General features: G+C 36.5%; 1 long non-coding RNA gene across 19 annotated transcripts in view; it reads left to right on the forward strand.

Annotated features, from left to right (window-relative positions):
- Positions 1-22,829, forward strand: part of LOC111750919 (uncharacterized) — a 204,536-nt gene that overhangs the window by 119,913 nt on the left and 61,794 nt on the right. For all 19 annotated transcript variants that reach the window (XR_010319351.1, XR_010319365.1, XR_010319366.1 and 16 more), the window contains one exon: positions 3,803-3,910. This is a non-coding gene — a long non-coding RNA (uncharacterized LOC111750919). The remainder of the gene's footprint in view (positions 1-3,802; positions 3,911-22,829) is intronic.

Raw genomic sequence — 22,829 nt, forward strand, 5'->3', positions numbered from 1 at the left:
TTACATAAATGCCTGAGTAAATTATTGTCTAATGGTTCTTCTATTTGGATGATATAAGAAATTTTAACTTGAAATTTCTTGGGAGACTTTTGGTAGATTTTGCAAAAATTTTTGTTGCTGGTACAGTTATTGTTCTTTGAATAGAGATACACATTTTGTTAATTTCTTGAATTCAAAGTTGGAGAGAATTTTCATTTGCTTTTAATAAACTTGTATTTTTAAATTATTGAATAGCAAGAATAAAGTAAGTGCCATAAAGTATGGAGTTAAATTTAGTGCTAATGTGTAGTAATAAACTTATTTTTGATGGCAGTAATAATAATATTTTTCATTTGTATAGATTTTACAATTTTCAAATTGTTTATACAAGCATTAATTTTCTAACATTCACGATAACCCTGACAAACACAGGAGATGCAAATGCCTAAGGACTAAAATACTTTGAAGTCATCCAAAAGGACCAGAACATAGGTTTTCAGATTTTTTTCTCTAGTGACTGCTTTTTTTTTTTTTTGATATGCTACATTTGAAACCATTTTTGTAATTGATTTCAGGTGTGTGTTTTTTAAGCTCTTACATTTTAATCATCCTGATTCATGTACTTTGCAAGTATAAATTGCTTTAAAAACATCTGCTTTCAGAAATTCTTTTATGCTATTTACTTTTTAAATGCCTCAATCTTCCTGTCATGTGGACAACATAGATCAAACACTATCAGGTGAATGCGAAAGAATGAACTAATCACCCAACCAGGGGCTGCCAAGTTCAACCTGATTCATGGTGACCCCATGTGTTTCAGAGTAGAACTGAACTCCATGGCTGTGGAGTTCTTTCATGGAGTTTCTTTCATGGCTGTGACCTTACGGAAGCAGGTCACCTGTTCTTTCTTCTGAGGTGCCTCTGACTGGTTGGTAGCCCAGTGCTTAACCATTCGTACCACCCAGAGTCTCCATAAGTGAGTTACTGATAGGTATTAAACCACATGGAATCGCTGGGTATTATAAACAGATACGTGCTTGGCTGCTAACCTAAAGGCTGGAGCTTTGAGATCACAGAGGTGCCTTGGAAGAAAGGCCTGGAGATCTACTTCTGAAAAACCAGGACTGAAAAATTCTATGGAGCACAGTTCTACTCTGACACAAATGAAGTTGCCTTGAGTTGGAATCAACTCAACACAATTTTTTAAATTAATAACTTCTATTATTTCACCAAATACTGTGTTAAGAGCACCTCTGAAGTACTAACACTGACTCAAATGCAAGTTACGTGGAGCTACAAAAGGGCACCTTCCATACGTTCTACATAAACTTGGTGTTTTGAGGAATTTATACTCGTCCTCAAATTTAGAGACATAGTACAATCTGAAACAGTTTTGTGGAAATTAATTTACTGATTATCTAGACCAAGCAATTCCTTCTTTCTGCTGAAATGCAAGTATTTTTACTGAATATGATCAGCAATATTCTTTTTAAAACTACTTTTTCATTTCTGGAATATATTGATGCAGTCTTGCATGCTGGGTTCTGTATAACCTAATAATCATCACAAAAGAGTGCTTTCAAGATTTTTTAGTGTACATTCTAAACATAAAGCAAATCTGCAAAGGGATTGGTGTTAAAATCCCCAAATTTAAGTCAGGTTGAAAATATAATTTTTTGCAACATGATGTGGGTTTCTTTTGTGAAATTCTAATATTATGATTGTGATCAAATGTGCCTTCAGTAATTCACAAATGTCATCAAATGCCATGATTTACAATGAAGCAGTACAGGTCATGTTATTATGGTGAATGTTTAAAGATTGTCTCTCAATATATGAACCTCCAAAATCATTGAATTATTCAATGTATTAAAAAGCCTCATGTTAAATATTGAGGTAGGTTCAGATACAGAGCGCAGGTTCCATTATTTGATTGCTGTAGGTAGTATTTGGAAATGAATTTTTTTCCTCCCTCTTTTCCTTCCTTCTGTCCTCCCTGCTTTCTTTCCTTTTTCCCTCATTTTCTTTGTCTCCCTTCCTCACTTCTCTCTCTGTCCCTTGCTCTCCTTTCCTTAACTTCCTAACTTCTTTCTTTTATTTAATGGTCTAGTCACGGGTAAAAAAGGTAAGAAAAAACTGTTAGTGTTTCAACAAAGTTTAATTGTTGAAAAAATTACTCTATGAGAAATCATGGCAGTACATAAATATAGGAAGTTACAATTTCCAGAAGACCATCACTAAACAGCGTTATTTAATAGAAGCCAGAGCAATTTTTTTTTAGAGCAATAGGAAAAAAAAAAAAAAGAAAATTAAACTAGGATAGGAGAATTATGAACTTTCACAAATTATAAAGAAAATTCTTCTTACATTTTTTCTTCTTGCTGTTTTTTGAGAGTTGATCAGAATATATAAGTTCGAAGGTGTATGAAAATGAAAGGAAAGGTAATGAAAGGAAAGTTAACTGAACGTTTATGGACCTCAATAAGGGATTTATTTTCAGAAGGGTCAATTGGCTGAGTTAATTTGCTAAGCCCTAGTAATAACGTGTTAGTGATTTAAGATTCAGTGTCCTTTTACTTAACTGAGAATTTGTGTCAAGCTTAAATAAAATTTATCCAGTTGAAATAGTCTACTTTTTTGCATTCCAAGCAAATAATGCTTGTTTTATGATCCATGAAAGTGCTTTTTGGGAGTTTTTTTTTTTTTTTAAAGCACTCTAGAAAATGTGATCCTTAAATCTTAAGATATTACGAAATATAGAATTAATATAAGTCATATTAGGGTATTAAATAAGTAAAAATGGTTCTCTTTAGTGTTTAAATATTCTGCTGGTATCTCAGGTACCTTTGCATGAGAACTAAAAAGTGAAACTGACTAGAAGAAATTAAAGTGAGACTGCCTACTCTGTATTCATTGTCTAAACTCTAGTGTGCAGATTTTGTAACTTTCCAATTGGTTCTGTTCTAAAGACAGAATAGTCTTCATCTCAGAACAATTGAGGGTTCTTTCTGAAGAGCTATCTTCTTACAAACTGATTAGTCTATCATTAAGAATCACTTTGATATAATTTCTTGTGATATATTCTTAGACTTCAGATTCTTATTTTGTGATATGAAAGTTCTTCAATCCAGTCAAGTTGGGGTAGTGTCAAGCAATAATTATTCATGTGTTAATCATTAAAGTTGGAAATGTAGTGCAATAATGAACCTAGTTTTAGTGAATAATGCATTATTTTGGGAAGCACATTAGTTTACTCAATAAATATAAAAAGTTTATTTTATATGGAAATCATTAGAAATGTTATACTGTGTATGCTTACGGCATTGTGGTACTTTGATGATTTTTTTTTTCTTTTGTATTTTAAATCATTGATTAAGATACTGCAATATGTTATCATTATATATTAGACCATGGCACAGGGGACAGAAAAATTATATTTTGCCCTGGGTTATTAATCAAGCTTTTAGTGGTCATGGCAATTAAATCGTAATATTAACTTCTAGATTATTCTATTTTTTCTTCTTTGATAAATTGTTGCTGACACAATTTTGCTTGTCATCTTTTGTGGCAAACAATTCACCACTTGAATTTTTTTTTTAATTCTAGTTGTATTATTATAGAGTTTAAAATTTTATTGTAGAATTTTCAAACACAAAAATAAAGAGAATAATATGATTTTTCCATCATGCAACTTCAATAACCATACAATTTCTGTCATTCTTGTTTCAACTATTCTCTGACATGTTTTTATGGTAGAGTTTGTTAAAAGTCCAGATGTCATATCATTTCTCTAATAAATAATGAAGATGTTTTCAACATACAGGATGGGGACAGAGGAACCAAAGAAGTCCTGGGTAAGATCTGAGGACTAGAGGTGCCACCATTGGACAATTCAAAGTTTTGGAAGAACAGAGTATTATTTTTTAAACTGGTAAGAAAATTTTCTGAGTATATGTATCAATAAGAAAACTTTTGACTGTTAGTAAAAAAGACACAAGTAAAAGAAGCTTTAACATTATGGAACTTTTATATCTCACTCAAAAAGTCATCCCCAAGTACATTAGTCCCAGGGTAGATTCATTCATTGAACCAACAGACTCAGAGATTACAAAGTTCTTTTTTTTTTTTTAATCTTTCTGCTTTGTCATTCTTGACATTAGTTTGTCCTTAGGCTTGTATTCTGCATGAAATCAAAACATGCACCAGCTCATGCAAGCATGACAATTTCCATAAAAGAATGAAATCATATATGCATTATATTCAAGAGAACTTTTCCCAGGAGAATGCCAATCGGCTTAGAATCTTATCTTCCATAATTGCATAACCCATTCATGCAAAAACAAACTACTGGAAAGAAAAAAGACAGTGGTAATTAGCTTAGGACAATGTCCTCTACCCATTCAGATGGCACTACAAAGAGCTTATCAAAGAAAACAGCTGCAAAAAAATGACAGGTTAGTAAACAAAATTAAGGGTTTTTTTGAAGAAGGGACAAAAAGATATTGGAGAGGGAAACAATAGTGCTTCTATTATACTAGTTCTAGTGTGAAGAAAATTCAGATAATACTCATTTTTTAAAACTAAAGTAAAATTTATATATAGGGGAATCCATGAATCATATGTATACAATTCCATGAGTTTGAACAGAAAGTTCCCTCATGTCACCAACACCTTAATGAAGACATAGAACATTTCCATCACCCTAGAATGTTGCCTCATGCCTCTTTTAAATCCATTCCCACCTCGCATGAGATTTCTGATTTCTACCAGCATAGATCATTCTGCCTATTCTTGACCTTCATAGAAATGAGATTATACAGTTTGTATTCTTTTTGCATAGCTTCTTTGGCTCAAAATAATCTTTTTGTGGAATCATCCATATCCTTTACTATAAATGTATTTTTAAATTGCCTACTTGTTTTCCATTTGTATGAGGGTATCAAAATTTGCTTATGAATTATACTATTAAGGATTTGGGGATTATTCCAAGTTTTGACTATTATGACTAAAACAGGTATGAATAGTCTTGTACAAATATTTTTTGCAGACGTATTATTATTGTCTTTGGGTAAATAAAAAGGAATAGACATTTTGGGTCAGAGGGTATGTTTAACTGTAGAAGAAAATTTTGAATAATTTTCTAAAGTAGTTTACCTTTTATACTCCTATCAGCAATGTATGAAGAATTCCATTTGTCTTACACCTTGAAGGAGATACATATTGTACAATTGTTAGGTCTAGGTCAATTAGGTCAAGATGATTTATTATGTTTTTCAAATAATCTATATTCTTTATGATCCTCTAACAAGTTTTTCTAGTAATTACTGACAGAGAGGTATAATTTTTTTTTTTACACTATTATTGTAGATTTGTTTATTTCTCCCTTCAGGTTTGCCTGCCTTTGTTTACATATTTGAAAGCTCTGTTATTACACACACACACATTTCTAATTCTTTATGACTTCCAGATTCGTATGTTATAATGGCATATCTAGTTTTATTTATAGTGATAATCTTTAAGTCTGTAAGTCTGCTTTATCATGTGTTAATACAGCCACTTGAGCTCTCTTTTTCTTAGTTCTTGCCTGAAATATATTTTCCATACTTTTGGCTTTATCTGTGCCTTTATATAAGATGTCTGTATTTTGTAAGCAATATTATATAAAAGTGGCTCTTTGCTTTTTTGAGCAACTAAATATTAATGTAGATGAGTCTTTGCTTTTTTACCAGGTCTGACAGTCTCTGCTTTAAATTAGATATGTAGCTTATTTTTATTTATTGTAATTACTAATATTTTGGAGTTAATATTATATGTTTGCCACATAATATTATTACAAAAATACAGAGAAATGTTCTAGGAAGAGATGCGTATTATAATATGTAACTTTCATTTTTAAATACGTAGTTTTGGCAATGTCACTAAAATTCTTCTTAAAATTTAAGAAGCCTAAATAAAATGAAAAAAAAAGTAAAATAAGATTGATGATAGACCTTTAATTCAAACAAAACATTCTAGTTGCTTTCATATTCGTTGTTTTATGCAATTATCTTAGCATTTTAATTTTGTCATTTAAAATGTTTTTTTTTGCCTTTTATTTTTATGTGTTAAAAAAAGGATATTATTTTTAAAAAGAACTCTTTAATGAGTTGTACTTTTCCCTGGAGTTATTTACAGTGAATTGTAAAAAAATTCCATTAAAAATTTAGTGTAAATTTACAAAGAAATCTACAATGGGTGAAAATTTAGACAGATGAGGAGAGAGAGAGAGAGAGAGAACAGAAATGAGGACATTAAATTATATCAGTGATTCAAAAATGTTTTACTAGGACTGATTCTTGTCTCAGATTCTTTTTTTCTAATTCATAAATTCAATCAAAGCTTCATTTTAAACTAAGATTACATTAATTAATAATTTTAACATATTTTTCAATCATTTCAATTATTAACTTCTACATTGGAAAGTTGCTATTATTATTAATAAATGATAGTATATACTCACTCTTTTTTCCTGTTATCAATATTTTATGTACAAGTTATTATATAATAATGCAAATCAAAGTAATAGCAAAAACTTATTATAGGATTTTTAACACAATTCTAAAATTAAAGCTTGTTCTATTCTGATTTTTTATTTTTACAGAAAAGATTTTGTGAGTAACAATAATCTTAGACTAAATTAAAATATTCCCATTTTTGTCCATGAGATAGGGGTCCCCAAGACCATCTTCAGGCTCAATAATTCACTAGGACTCACAAAAATCAGAAAAGGTGTTTTATTCATGGTTATGGTTTATTACAGTGAAAGGACAAATATAAATAAGTCAACAAAGGGAAAAGGACTATAGGGCATGTCAAGGAGAAGTCATGCATGAACAAGCTTACAGGTATTCCCTCAAAACTGAGTCACATGGGGACCTACTTAACTCTCCTGGCAGCAATGTATCACCAAACCAAAAACCCACTTCCATCGAGTCAATTCCGACTCATAGCGCCCTACAGGACAGAGTAGAGTTTCCAAGGAATGCCTGGCAGATTCGAACTGCCGACCTCTTAGTTAGCAGCCATAGCACTTAACCACTATGCCACTAGGGTTTCCAATGTATCACAACATATGGGAAATATTGCCTATCAGGAAATCTCACTCAACCCTAAGTGCCCAGGGTTTTAATTGAGGGTCAGTCACATAAGCATGCAACACCCTTGTGACTGACCCTAACTACTGAGTTTCCTGGCCTCCAAAGACCAAATTGATACAATGTGGCCCACAGCCTGAGACATATAGAAACACTCTTACCAGGCAGACTATTCCAAGGGCTGAGAGCTTAGCCCTTTGGAGTTGGTCAAGGGCCATTCTCTTCCTCGGTCTGTGCAGGGTTTGAACAACCCAAGTTGACTGAGTTAACCCTATACTGAATGGTCACAAAAGCTCATATGACGTTTCCAATATTTATTGACAATACTAGAAAATTAATTGCTTTATCAGTTACTAAGATTTAGGTTACTTAATGTTAACCAACATGTTGGCCTATTTTTGAATGTAACGATGAAAAAATAACTAACCAAAAAAACAAAAAACCTAACAATAAATAAATTAGTCAGGAAATACTAAAGGGTTAAGGACCAAATACCATGGAGAATAGCAGAACTATGACAAAAATGATTCCTGAGGTAATTCAGGTGAATTCACTAGAATGAAATAAGAATTTGTCTTTGTATTACCAAAAAAAAAAAAAGACTGGCATATTCATTATTGGCTCAACTACTTTGCTCTCTGGATAAATTTGGTTTATTGTTTGAATATGGGTACTTGTCAGAGTGGTAGATTTTACATGGTAGCAAATATATTCTAATTTACTTTAGTGTAAAGCTATTTAAATATTCTTTTGCATTTGATACACTCAGGTTGAGTGTGCTATGTAGCAGTGACAACTAAACCTAAAACTCTAATAGCAGAAAGCATCAAGTTTTGCTTTTTATTATACTGCATGTCCATTACACATTATCAATGGAACTGTGCTCATCATATTCACTCAAGTACTCTGTCTGGTGGAGACTCCATCTTGACACATGCTGTCATTATAGCAGAGTCTAGAAAGAATGAAAATGTAGTGAACCGTATGCTGGCTCTTAAAGATTCTACCGGTGTCAACAATTACTTTCCTCAATTTTATTGTCCAAATCATGTCGTATAACTCCACCTAGAGGATATATAATCCTCCTGAATTTGTGAATAGTAATGTTATCTATTTATTTTTTTTAATGTTATCTACCACAATCTGTTTTCTGATCACCAAATATGCAGTCTCATTTCTCTCCCACACAGAAAACTGTTTCTTATTGAATTTATATGTCTGTAAAAGCTTCTTACATACAGCTAGAAACACTCAACTTATACTTTGAACATGCTACCTAAAAAGTTCCTTATCAAAACTACAGATTTATTTTTTATAAATATACATGTAACCAAACATTTGCTATTTCAACATTATATGGCCGAGGGGCCTACACCCAAAATCCTGAGAGTGTGGCCAACACTCAGAGTCTAGAGGGCAGGACCATTTCCTAAGTAGTCTCGGAGAACAGAGGATTATTTTCAAGCCTTAAGGGCTAATACAATGTATCCTGCTGACTTACCGGGAACCCTGGTGGCATAGTGGTTAAGTTATATGGCTGCTACCAAAGGGTCAGCAGCTGGAATCCGCCAGGCGCTCCTTGGAAACTCTATGGGGCAGTTCTACTCTGTCCTATAGGGTCGATGTGAGTCGGAGTAGACTCGACGGCACTGGGTTTGGTTTTTTGGTTTGACTGACTTACTTGGTGCCTGTTATTCCTTCTTTCCCTCCAATTTCTCCTATTTGTACTGGTAATGTCTAGCTTGTTCCTATTTCACCACTGTACTTTGGAAGCAGATAACTTGTATTCTGGACTTTGCAGATGAAGAAGAAGTTTTGGAATTTAAACTTGAAGTTGATTTAAGACTTTTGCTATGATATGATGGAGTGAATATGTTTTACATGTGGCAAGGATGTGAATTTTGGGGGGTCAAAGGGTGGAATGTTTTAATTGAGCAATGTCCCCTCAAAAATGTGTGTCAATTGGCTAGGCCATGATTCCCAGTATTATATGATTGTCCATTATTTTGTCATCTGATATGATTTTCCTTTGTGTTATAAATCCTACCTCTATGGAGTCACAATCAACTCGACGGCACTGAGTTTAGAGTATGATGTTAATGTGTCAGGATTAGAGGCGGTTATGTTAATAAGGCAGGACTCAATTTACAAGATTAGGTCGTGTCTTGAGTCAATCTTTTTTGAAATATAAAAGAGAGAAGCTAGCAGAGGACAGGGGGACTTCATACCACCAAGAAACCAGAGCCAGAACAATAGTGCGTCCTTTGGACCTGATGTCCCTACACTTAGAGGCTACTTGACCTGGGAAAACTGATGACAAGGATCTTCCCAAAAAGGTGACAGAGAGAGAAAGCCGTCCCCTGGAGCTGGAACCCTGAGTTCGGACACATAGTTTCTATACTGTAAAAGAATAAATCTCTGTTTTTTAAAGCTACCCACTTGTGGTATTTCTATTATAGCAGTACTAGATGACTAAGACAATTTACAATGAAAAAAAAAAAAAGAGTTGCTGCTGAGGCTAATTATGTACAACTAAGCACCTCATGGGATTTGGTTCCTCGGTTTTTTTTCATGGGACATCGCAGTCAATTGGCCTAATAATACGTTTAGTGCTTCTGTTCTACTTCCTAGTTTGTAGTGTAGAATCAAAAGAGGGAAAATACAGAATAGATTTTCAAATTCTCATGGACCCTAGATTTTCTAGAGCTATATGGAGGGTAGATGAATCCACAAGAGCCAAAGCATGACCTTGAGTATATCCCACCTGAATTTAGAAACCGCATGAAGAATAGATTTGATATGTTGAACACAAATGACTGAAGACATGAGAAGTTGTGGGATGTCATCAAGGACATCATACGTGAAGAAAGCAAAGGGTCACTGAAAAGGCAGAAAAGAAAGAAAAGACCAAATGGATGTTAGAAGAGACTCTGAAACTTGCTATTTCACCTATAGTAGCTAAAGTGAATGCAGTGCTGGAGATGCTCACTCATCCATGCCAACAAATTTGGAAGAGAGCTACGTGGCCAAATTGACATGAAGACATCCATATTTGTGCCCATTCCACAGAAAGTTGATCCAACAGAATGAAAAAATTATCAAACAATATCATTAATATAACCCACAGGTACAATTTTGCTGAAGATCATTCAAAAGTGGCTGAAGCAGTACAGCAGTACCTCCCCAGAGAACTGCCAGAAATCCAAGCTAGATTCAAAGAGGACACGGAATGAGAGATATAATTGCTGATATAAGATGGGTCCTGGCTGAAAAAAAGACCAGAAAGATATTTACCTGTGTTTTATTGACTATGCAGTCATTCGACTGTATGGATCATAACAAATTAAATATAACATTATGAAGAATGAGAATTCCAGAACACTTAATCGTGCTTGTGAGCAACCTGTACATAGACCAAGGCGCAGTCATTCAAACAGAACAAGGGGATACTGCATAGTGTAAAGTCAAAAAGGTGTGGGTGAGTGTTAGATCCTTTGACCATACTTATTTAATCTGTGTGCTGAGCAATCTGTAATCTGAAAAGCTGCATTTATGTGAAGAATGCAGCATCAGGATTGGAGGAAGGCTCATTAAGTACTTGCGATTCGCAAACGACACAAGTTCGCTTGCCGTAGAGGACTCGAAGCACTTACTGATCAAGATCACAGACTACAGCCTTCAGTATGGATTGCACTAGAACATAAAGAAAACAAAAATTCTCACAACTGAACCATTAAGTGACATCAAGATAAATGGAGAAAATGTTGAAGTTATCAAGGATTTCATTCTACTTGGATCCACAATCAACGCTGATGGAAGCAGCAGTCAAGAAATCAAATGATGTATCACAGTGGGCAGACCTCTTTAAAATGTTGGAAAGCAAAGATGTCACTTTGAGGGCAAAGGTGTGTCTGATCCAAGTCATGGTATTTTCAATCACCTCATATGCATGTGAAAGCTAGACAATGAGTAACGAAGACTGAAGAAGAATTGACTCCTTTGAATTATGGTGTTTGCAGGGAATGTTGAATACAACATGGACTCTCAGGAGAATGAACAAATCTGTCTTGGAAGATGTACAGTCAGAATGTTCCTTAGAAACAATGATGGCAAGACTTTGACTCACATACTTTGGACACATTATCAGGAGAGACCGGTCCCTGGAGAATGTCATCATGCTTGCTAAAGGTGAGGGTCAGTGAAAAAGAGGAAGATGCTCAACAAGACGGGTTGACACAGTAGCTGTAACTATGGGCTCAAGCATAAGAATGATTGTGAGGATGGTACAAGACCAGGTAGTCCTTCATTCTTTCGCTCATAGGGTCATTATGAGTCAGAACCAACTCAATGGCTCTTAACAACAACAATAGCACAACAATAGAAATGCAATTTTCGGTGCAAGAAATAGATGGTTTGAAACTACGGGCAGTCCCTGAGTTAAGAATGAGATCTGTTCCTCAATCTGTGTTTAAGTTGAATTTGTAGGTGAGTCAGAATGGGTACATACAGTTCTTATTTAGCATCAGTTAGTCAACTGTTTACCTTTCTAATCATATACAACTCTTAAGAAACACTTCTGAATACACTAAAACAACTTAAACATAATAATACCTTACATAATAATAATATGGTGATGATAAAAAAATATGGTACTGTCACTGAAAAGAGAAAGAGAATCTGTTTGTCTAAGTATTAGGTACTATAAAACAAACAAAAAAGAAACAGTAAAGAAATAGTTCTCAAAATGGTTTAGAAAGAAAAAAAATTAGGATTAAAGGTTAACAATTACTCTTGTTCCATTGATGTCTTGCATACCAAAAGGGGCATTCATAAGGTAACATTATAGTAATATCAATAATTGGATGATGCAGGAGAAGGTAATGGAGAGATACTATTGTTAAAGATGGTGAGCCTGGTGTTGGAGAGGTTAGATCTGGCGCCGTTCCCATGACCAATGTCATTTCACCTCTTTCTGATCACTTTATTATTTCCACTTTATTATTACTCATGATCATCTTCCTTTTCTTTGATGTACTTGCATATGATTTATGCTTTGAAAGCATGGCTACAAGAGTGAATAAGGGAAAAAAATTAAGGCAAAAACAAAGTTACGCAGTCAGCATAGTGTTAATGGCAACGGGATCTGACTTCAAATGACGGAAGTTGTTCTTCTTTCTCCAACTGATGAACCGCTGAAGCTGTGCAATGTTTTCATGAATGTCACTAAGTAGTGTGTGCATTCGTTATTACCAACTATTGTATTTAACTCGAATTTTTAATATAATAGGCTTTATGGCAGTCCTTTCTTAAGACTTGTCCGTAAGTTGGACGTTCTTAACTTGGGGGACTTACTGTAATCTACATTTGTAATACTACACATGAAAAAGTGTACTGTTTTTGACAACATACTCAAAAGGGGAAATTAAAAGCTAGACCTTATTTATTGAAGTAATGGAACCCCAAACCTTGTATAAAAAAATCCAGATATGGGATAAGGCTGTTTTAGTTCAGAAAAGGAGCTCATGTGGGCCATGATTACTATCATCAAGCAAGTGGTAAACAATCATGTATAATTAACTTGATTTGTGTGACTCTTTTTTTTTATATATATAATTTTTATTTTACTTTAAGTGAAAGTTTACAAATCAAGTCAGTCTCTCACATAAAAACTTATATACACCTTGCTACATACTCTCAATCACTCTCCCCCTAATGAGACAGCCTGGTTACTCCCACCACCCTCTCTTTTCGTATCCATTTCGCCAGCTTCTAGCCCCCTCTACCCTCTCATCTACCCTGCAGGCAGGAGCTACCAACATAGTCTCAAGTGACTGCCTAATCCAAGAAGCTCCCTCCTCACCAGCATCCCCCTCACCAGCATCCAATCCATGTCTGAAGAGTTGGCTTCAGGAATGATTCCTGTCCTGGGCCAACAGGAGGTCTGCGGGCCATGACCACTGGGGTCCATCCAGTATCAGTCAGAACATTAAGTCCGGTCTATTTATGAGAATTTGGGGTCTGCATCCCACTGCTCTCCTGCTCCCTCAGGGGTTCTCTGTTGTGTTTCCTGTCAGGGCAGTCATCAGTTGTAGCCAGGCACCATCTAGTTCTTCTGGTCTCAGGATGATGCAGTCTCTGGTTGATGTGGCCCTTTCTGTCTCTTGGGCTTATTTTATGGTGTCCTTCATTCTCCTTTGATCCAGGTGGGTTGAGACCAATTGATGCATCTTAGATGGCTGCTTGCTAGCATTTAGACCCCAGATGCCACTCTTCAAAGTGGGATGCAGAATGTTTTCTTAATAGATTTTATTATGCCAATTGACTTAGATGTCCCCTGAAACCATGGTCCCCAGACCACTGCCCCTGCTATGCTGGCCTTCGAAGCATTCAGTTTCTTCAGGAAACTTCTTTGTTTTTGGTTTAGTGCAATTGTGCTGACCTCCCCTGTACTGTGTGCTGTCTTTCCCTTCACCTAAAGTAGTACTTATCTACCACCTAATTAGTGAATACACTTCTCCTACCCTCCTTCCCTCCCTCCTCTCATAACCACAAAAAAATTTTTTCTTCTCAGTTTAAACTATTTCTGAAGTTCTTGTAATAGTGGTTTTATACAATATTTGTCCTTCTGCAGCTTACTAATTTCACTCAGCATAATGCCTTCCAGGTTCCTCCATGTTATGAAGTGTTTCCAGATTCCTCACTGTTCTTTATCGATGCCTAGTATTCCATTGTGTGAATATACCATAACTTATTTATCCATTAATCTGCTGATGGGCACCTTGGTTGCTTCAATCTATTTGCTATTGTAAACAGTGCTGCAATAAACATGGGTGTGCATATATCTATTCATGTAAAGGCTCTTATTTCTCTACAATATATTCCAAGGAGTGGGATTGCAGGATCCTATGGTAGTTCTATTTCTAGCTTTTTAAGGTAGTGCCAAATCAATTTCCAAAGTGGTTGTACCATTTGACATTTCCACCAGCAGTGTATAAGTGTTCCAATCTCTCTTTATTTTGTGTTTTTTGGATTAATGCAAGCCTTGTTGGAGTGAAATGAAATCTCATTGTAGTTTTGATCTGCAGCTCTCTAATGGCTAATGATTGTGAACATTTCCTCATGTATCTGTTAGCTACCAGAATGTCTTCTTTAGTGAAGTGTCTATTCATATCTTTTGCTCATTTCTTAATTGGGTTATTTGTCATTTTGTACTTAAGTTTTTGCAGTATCATTTTGATTTTAGAGATCAGGCACTGATCGGAAAATTCATAGCTAAAAACTTTTTCCCAGTCTGTAGGTAGTCTTTTTACTCTTTTGGTAAAGTCTTTGGATGAGCATAGGTGTTTGATTTTTAGGAGCTCCCAGTTATCTAGTTTTTCTTTTGCATTCTAAGTAATGCTTTTTATCCTATTTATGCCATGTGTTAGGGCCCCAAGCTTTGTCCTATTTTTTCTTCCATGATCTTTAGCATTTTAGATTTTATATTCAGGTCTTTGATCCATTTTGAGCATGTTTTTGTGCATAGAGTGAGGTATGAGTCTTGTTTCATTTTTTTTTAATAATTTTTATTGAGCTTTAAGTGAACGTTTACAAATCAAGTCAGTCTGTCACATATAAGCTTATGTACACCTTACTCCATACTCCCACTTACTCTCCCCCTAATGAGTCAGCCCTTCCAGTCTCTCCTTTTGTGACAATTTTGCCAGTTTCTAACCATCTCCACCCTCCTCTCCAGACAGGAAATGCCAACACAGTCTCAATTGTCCACCTGATACAAATAGCTCACTCTTCATCAGCATCTCTCTCCCACCCATTGTCCAGTCCCTTCCATGTCTGATGAGTTGTCTTCGGGAATGGTTCCTGTCCTGGGCCAACAGAAGGTTTGGGGACCATGATCGCTGGGATTCCTCTAGTCTCAGAACATTAAGTCTGGTCTTTTTATGAGAAGTTGGGATCTGCATCCCACTGTTCTCCTGCTCCCTCAGGGGTCTCTGTTGTGCTCCCTGTCAGGGTAGTCATCGGTTGTGGCCGGGCACCATCTAGCTCTTCTGATCTCAGGATGATGTAAGTCTCTAGTTCATGTAGCCCTTTCTGTCTCTTGGGCTCATAGTTATCGTTTGACCTCGGTGTTCTTCATTCTTCTTTGATCCAGGTGGGTTGAGACCAATTGATGCATCTTAGATGGCCGCTTGTTAGCATTTAAGACGCCAGACGCCACATTTCAAAGTGGGATGCAGAATGTTTTCATAATAGAATTATTTTGCCAATTGACTTAGAAGTCCCCTTAAGCCATAGTCCCCAAACCCCCACCCTTGCTCCGCTGACCTTTGAAGCATTCATTTTATCCTGGAAACTTCTTTGCTTTTGGTCCAGTCCAGTTGAGCTGACCTTCTGTGTATTGAGTATTGTCCTTCCCTTCACCTAAAGTAGTTCTTATCTACTAACTAATCAGTAAATAACCCTCTCCCACCCTCCCTCCCTCCCCCACCTCGTAACCACAAAAGTGTGTGTTCTCCTCAGTTTATACTATTTCTCAAGAGCTTATAATAGTGGTCTTATACAATATTTGTCCTTTTGCCTCTGACTAATTTCGCTCAGCATAATGCCTTCCAGGTTCCTCCATGTTATGAAATGTTTCACAGATTCGTCGCTGTTCTTTATTGATGCATAATATTCCATTGTGTGAACATACCACAATTTATTTAACCATTCATCCATTGATGGACACCTTGGTTGCTTCCAGCTTTTTGCTATTGTAAACAGAGCTGCAATAAACATGGGTGTGCATATATCTGTTTGTGTGAAGGCTCTTATTTCTCTAGGGTATATTCCTAGAAGTGGGATTTCTGGGTTGTATGGTAGTTGTATTTCTAACTTTTTAAGAAAATGCCAGATAGATTTCCAAAGTGGTTGTACCATTTTACATTCCCACCAGCAGTGTATAAAAGTTCCAATCTCTCCGCAGCCTCTCCAACATTTATTCTTTTGTGTTTTTTGGATTAATGCCAGCCTTGTTGGAGTGAGATGGAATCTCATCCTAGTTTTAATTTGCATTTCTCTAATGGCTAATGATTGAGAGCATTTTCTCATGTATCTGTTAGCTGCCTGAATATCTTCTTTAGTGAAGCCTGTGTTCATATCCTTTGCCCACTTCTTGGCTGGGTTGTTTATCTTTTTGTGATTAAGTTTTAACAGAATCATAGAGATTTTAGAGATCAGGTGCTGGTCGGAGATGTCATAGCTGAAAATTATTTCCCAATCTGTAGGTGGTCTTTTTACTTTTTCGGTGAAGTCTTTAGATGAGCATAGGTGTTTGATTTTTAGGAGCTCCCAGTTATCTGGTTTCTCTTTGTCATTTTTGGTAATGTTTTGTATTCTGTTTATGCCTTGTATTAGGGCTCTTAACATTGTCCCAATTTTTTCTTCCATGATCTTTATCATTTTAGTCTTTATGTTTAGGTCTTTGATCCACTTGGAGTTAGTTTTTGTGCATGGTGTGAGGTATGGGTCCTCCTTCATTTTTTTGCAAATGAATACCCAATTATGCCAGCACCACTTGTTAAAAAGACTATCTTTTCCCCGGTTAACTAACACTGGGCCTTTGTCAAATATCAGCTGCTCATATGTGGATGGATTTATATCTGGGTTCTCAATTCTGTTCCATTGGTCTATGTGTCTGTTGTTGTACCAGTACCAGGCTGTTTTGACTACTGAGGCTGTATAATAGGTTCTAAAATCAGGTGGAGTGAGGCCTCCCACTTCCTCCTTCTTTTTCAGTAATGCTTTACTTATCCGAGGCTTCTTCCCCTCCCATATGAAGTTGGTGATTTGTTTCTCCATCACATCAAAAAATGTAATTGGAATTTGGATCGGAAGTGAACTGTATGTATAGATGGCTTTTGGTAGAATAGACATTTTTACTATGTTAAGTCTTCCTATCTATGAGCAAGGTATGTTTTTCCACTTAAGTAGGTCCTTTTTAGTTTCTTGCACTAGTACTTTGTAGGTTTCTTTATATAGGTCTTTTACATCTTTGGTAAGATTTATGCCCAAGTATTTTATCTTCTTGGGGGCTACTGTGAATGGTATTGATTTGGTGATTTCCTCTTTGATGTTCTTTTTGTTGATGTAGAGGAATCCAAGTGATTTTTGTATGTTTATCTTATAGCCTGAGACTCTGCCAAACTCTTCTATTAGTTTCAGGAGTTTTCTGGAGAATTTCTTAGGGTTTTCTGTGTATAAGATCATGTCATCTGCAAATAAAGATAATTTTACTTCCTCCTTGCCAATGTGGATGCCCTTTATTTCTTTGTCTAGCCTAATTGCTCTGGCTAGGACCTCTAGCACAATGTTGAATAAGAGCGGTGATAAAGGGCATCCTTGTCTGGTTCCCGTTCTCAAGGGAAATGCTTTCAGGCTCTCTCCATTTAGAGTGATGTTGGCTGTTGGCTTTGTATAGATGCTCTTTATTATGCTGAGGAATTTTCCTTCAGTCCTATTTTGGTGAGAGTTTTCATCATGAATGGGTGTTGGGCTTTGTCAAATGCTTTTTCTGCATCAATTGATAAGATCATGTGGTTTTTGTCTTTTGTTTTATTTATATGGTGGATTATATATATTTTTTTTATATATTAATGGTTTTTCTAATATTAAACCAGCCTTGCACACCTGGTATAAATCCCACTTGGTCGTGGTGGATTATTTTTTTGATATGTTGTTGAATTCTATTGGCTAGAATTTTGTTGAGGATTTTTGCATCTATGTTCATGAGGAATATAGGTCTGTAATTTTCTTTTTTTATGATGTCATTACCTGTTTTTCATGTCAAGGATATGGTGGCTTCATAGAATGAGTTAGGCAGAATTCCATCATTTTGTATGCTTTGAAATACCTTTAGTAGTAGTGGTGTTAACTCTTCTCTGAAAGTTTGGTAGAACTCTGCAGTAAAGCCATCCGGGCCAGGGCTTTTTTTTGTTGGAAGTTTTTTGATTACCGTTTCAATCTCTTTTTTTTGTTATGGGTCTATTTAGTTGTTCTACTTCTGATTGTGTTAGTTTAGGTAGGTACTGCTTTTCTAGGAATTCATCCATTTCTTCTAGGTTTGCAAATTTGTTAGAGTACAATTTTTCATTAAAAAAAAAAAAATTTTTTTTTTTTTTTTTCCTGATATGATTCTTTTAATTTCAGTTGGGTCTGTTGTGATGTGGCCCTTCTCGTTTCTTATTCAGGTTATTTGTTTCCTTTCCTGTATGTCTTTAGTCAGTCTGGCCAATGGTTTATCAATTTTGTTAATTTTTTCAAAGAACCAGCTTTTGGCTTTGTGAATTCTTTCAATTGTTTTTCTGTTCTCTAATTCATTTAGTTCAGCTCTAATTTTTATTATTTGTTTTCTTCTGGTGCCTGATGGATTCTTTTGTTGCTCACTTTCTATTTGTTCAAGTTGTCGGGACAGTTCTCTGATTTTGGCTCTTTCTTCTTTTTGTATGTGTGCATTTATCGATATAAATTGACCTCTGAGCACTGCTTTTGCTTTGTCCCAGAGGTTTTGATAGGAAGTATTTTCATTCTCATTGCATTCTATGAATTTCCTTATTCCCTCCTTAATGTCTTCTACAACCCAGTCTTTTTTCAGCAGGGTATTGTTCAGTTTCCAAGTATTTGATTTCTTTTCCCTAATTTTTCTGTTATTGATTTTCACTTTTATGGCCTTGTGGTCTGAGAAGATGCTTTGTAATATTTCGATGTTTTGGATTCTGCAAAGGTTTGTTTTATGACCTAATATGTGGTCTATTCTAGAGAATGTTCCATGTGCGCTAGAAAAAAAAGTATACTTTGCAGCAGTTGGGTGGAGTGTTCTGTATAAGTCAATGAGGTCAAGTTGGTTGTTTGTAGCAATTAGGTCTTCCGTGTCTCTGTTGAGCTTCTTATTGCATGTCCTGTCCTTCTCTGAAAGTGGTGTGTTGAAATCTTCTACTGTAATTGAGGAGGTGTCTATCTCACTTTTCAGTTGTTAAAGTTAGTTTTATGTATCTTGCAGCCCTGTCATTGGGTGCATAAATATTTAATATGGTTATATCTTCCTGATCAATTGTCCCTTTTATCATTATGTAGTGTCCTTCTTTATCCTTTGTGGTGGATTTAACTTTAAAGTCTATTTTGTCAGAAATTAATATTACTACTCCTGTTCTTTTTTCCTTATTGTTTGCTTGATATATTTTTTTCCATCCTTTGAGTTTTAGTTTGTTTGTGTCTCTGAGTCTAAGGTGTGTCTCTTGTAGGCAGCATACAGACGGATCGTGATTCTTTATCCAGTCTGAGACTCTCCGTCTCTTTATTGGTGCGTTTAGTCCATTTACATTCAGCGTAATTATAGATAGGTATGTGTTTAGTGTTGTCATTTTGATGCCTTTTTATGTGTGTTGTTGACAATTTCATTTTTCCACTTATTTTTTTGTGCTGAGACCTTGTTCTTTGTAAATTGTGTGTTCCTCATTTTCATAGTATTTGACTTTATGTTTGCTGAGTCATTATGTTTTTCTTGGTTTTTATTTTGAGTTATGGAGTTGTTATACCTCTTTGTGGTTACCTTAATATTTACCCCTATTTTTCTAAGTAAAAACCTAACATGTAATGTCCTATATCACCTTGTATCCCTGTCCATATGGCAGTTCTATGCCACCTGTATTTAGTCCCTCTTTTTGATTATTGTGATCTTTTACATATTGACTTCAATGATTCCCTGTTTTGAGCATTTTTTGTTGTTGTTGTTGTTGTTTAGTTAAATTTAAATTGTTTTTGTGATTTCCCTATTTGAGTTGATATCAGGTTGCTCTGTTCCGTGACCTTGTGTTGTGCTGGTGTCTGATATTATTGGTTTTCTGACCAAACAATTTCCTTTAGTATTTCTTGTAGCTTTGGTTTGGTTTTTGCAAATTCTCTAAGGTTGTGTTTATCTGTAAATGTCTTAATTTCACCTTCATATTTGAGAGACAGTTTTGCTGGATATATGATCCTTGGCTGGCAGTTTTTCTCCTTCAGTGGTCTACATATGTCATCCCATTGCCTTCTTGCCTGCATGGTTTCTGCTGAGTAGTCTGAACTATTTCTTATTGATTCTCCTTTGTAGGAGACCTCTCTTTTATCCCTGGCTACTTTTTAAATTTTCTCTTTATCTTTGGTTTTGGCAAGTTTGATGATAATATGTCTTAGTGTTTTTCTTTTTGGATCAATCTTAAATGGGGTTCAGTGAGCATCTTGGGTAGCTATCCTTTCGTCTTTCATGATGTCAGGGACGTTTTCTGTCAGCAGATCTTCAACTATTCTCTCTGTGTTTTGTTATCCCTCCCTGTTCTGGGACTCCAATCACACTCAAGTTATTCTTCTTGATAGAGTCCCACATGATTCTTAGGGTTTCTTCATTTTTTTTTTAATTCTTTTATCTGATTTTTTTTTCAGCTATATTGGTGTCAATTCCCTGGTCTTCCAGATCTCCCACTCTGCATTCTAATTGCTCGAGTCTGCTCTGACTTCCTATTGCGTTGTCTAATCCTGTAATTTTATTGTTAATCTTTTGGATTTCTGAATGCTGTCTCTCTATGGATTCTTGCAACTTATTAATTTTTCCACTATGTTCTTGAATAATCTTTTGGAGTTCTTCAAGTACTTTATCAGTGTGTTCCTTGGATTTTTCTGTAGATTGACTTATTTCATTTCTGAGGTCATCCCTGTTGTCTTCAAGCATTCTGTAAATTAGTTTTTTTTATATTCTGTATCTGGCAATTCCAGGATTGCATTTTCATTTGGGAAAGATTTTGATTCTTTAGTTTGGGGAGTTGTAGAAGCAATCATGGTCTGCTTCTTTATGTGGTTTGATATCGGCTGCTGTCTCCAATCCATCACTAAGATATTGTAGTGATTTATTCTATATTTGCTCACTGAGTCTTATCTTGTTTTTTTTTTTTCTTTCAATATATGTAGATGGGCTACTGGATTGTGCTGTCTTGATTTTTGTAGCCCTTGACTCACTTATGTCCTATTACCAGCTGTTTTGGGCTGTTACCAGATATATACACCTGAGTCCATTCACTATTCTTGAGTAGAATCTGATTTTGGGTCATCAAGTGTGTGGTGCAGACTGTCACCTATCCACCTCGAGAAGTAGTGGTGATAGTTGTGTGCACCAGATTCTAGTAGCAGCATGGGTTCACACTCCGGGGGGGCAGGATGCTGACAGGCTTCCCCCAAGTACCAGTGAGGTAGGTGTGTCTCTATTCCTAAACCACTTTGGTGGGTGGGCTCTGCAGCTGTACCTTAGGCCCCCAATCCAAGTACCTCTACAGATTGGTAGGTGTCACCCTCCTTAGACCCCTAAGGTAGGAGGCTAGGTGGTCTGGAGGGAGCTTCAGCCCTCAGTTCCCTGTTGTGGGTCAGTGAGGGCTCTGTTGAATATGTAGAGATATCAAACCTGGGAAACTTATCTTTCCAGTAATCCGCTAAAACAATTACAGGCAGATCCCTATCAGAAATGCCTTTGCATTATAATAGCCACCTTGTTCCCTGTAGGGATGAAAGCCTGAAACTGTGGATCACATATACTTGGCTGGAGCTGGTTCTGTGTTTTTAGTCCAATTAGGGAAGGATTTTTGGTCCTTGGGATTTTTTTGTAGCTGCTTCTCTCAGGCCAGGAGAATGGGTTAGGAAAAGACCAGAAAAAAGAAAGAAAGAAAACCTGCAGTGCAGTTCACTCGCTGGCTCAGGAAATTCCAATGTTAATGAAGCTGCCTGGGAAGGGGAGGGGAGGGTTCAGATAAATACGAGAGAGTAGCACCCCAAAATGTAGACAAAGTTACTTATCTTCCTTAGGATGACTGTTTTATCTGAGATTCCCGTGGGGCGCGTCGACTGTGTGCACTGGCTGGGTAGAGATTGCCCCTGAGGGTCGGGCCCGTGTCCCCTGCTTCCGCTGTGTCTGGAGCCGCAGTTAGTTCCTCCACTCCCAGTCCAAAGCCCAGTGCCAAGGTTCCCCAGCTGGGACGCTGCACTCCGGGCTCCAAAACCAGTCGCTGCCTCCCGGTGACTTCTCCTCCTGTCAGCTGCGTCACTGCGCTGCCTGCGTGCACTGGCTGGGCTTCCCCGAAGGTCAGTTCAGGGGGCTAGGACTGTGCCCCATCTTTGCACCTTCACAGGGTGCCGTGCTCAGCTCCCCTGCGCTGAGACCAAAGGCCGGCGCCAAGGTTTCCTGACTGGGACACTGGCTCCAGGCTCCGAAAACTGTCGCTGCTTCCCCGTGGTTGTTGGTTCTCAGTCTCTGTCCCTCATGTCAACTCTTTAGATCTGTGTTTGATGGTCAGGGTTGGTAGATTGTCATGTATGTGATCGATTCACTTGTTCTTCCAGGTCTTTGTTGCAAGAGGGATCCGAGGTAGCCTCTACCTAGTTAGCCGCCTTGGCCCCCTCCTCCTTTTTTCATTTTTTTTGCAGATGGATATCCAGTTATGCCAGCACCATTTGTTAAAAGACTGTTTTTTCCCCGTTTAACAGTTTTGAGGCCTTTGTCAAATATCAACTGCTCATATATGGATGGATTTATACCTGGATTCTCAATTCTGTTTCATTGGCCTATGTATCTGTTTTTGTACCAGTACCAGGCTGTTTTGACTACTGTGGCAGTATACTAGGTTCTAAAATCAGGTAAAGTAAGGCCTCCCACTTTGTTCT

This window comes from Loxodonta africana, chromosome 25 (assembly GCF_030014295.1).
Source record: "Loxodonta africana isolate mLoxAfr1 chromosome 25, mLoxAfr1.hap2, whole genome shotgun sequence".
NCBI lineage: Eukaryota > Metazoa > Chordata > Mammalia > Proboscidea > Elephantidae > Loxodonta > Loxodonta africana.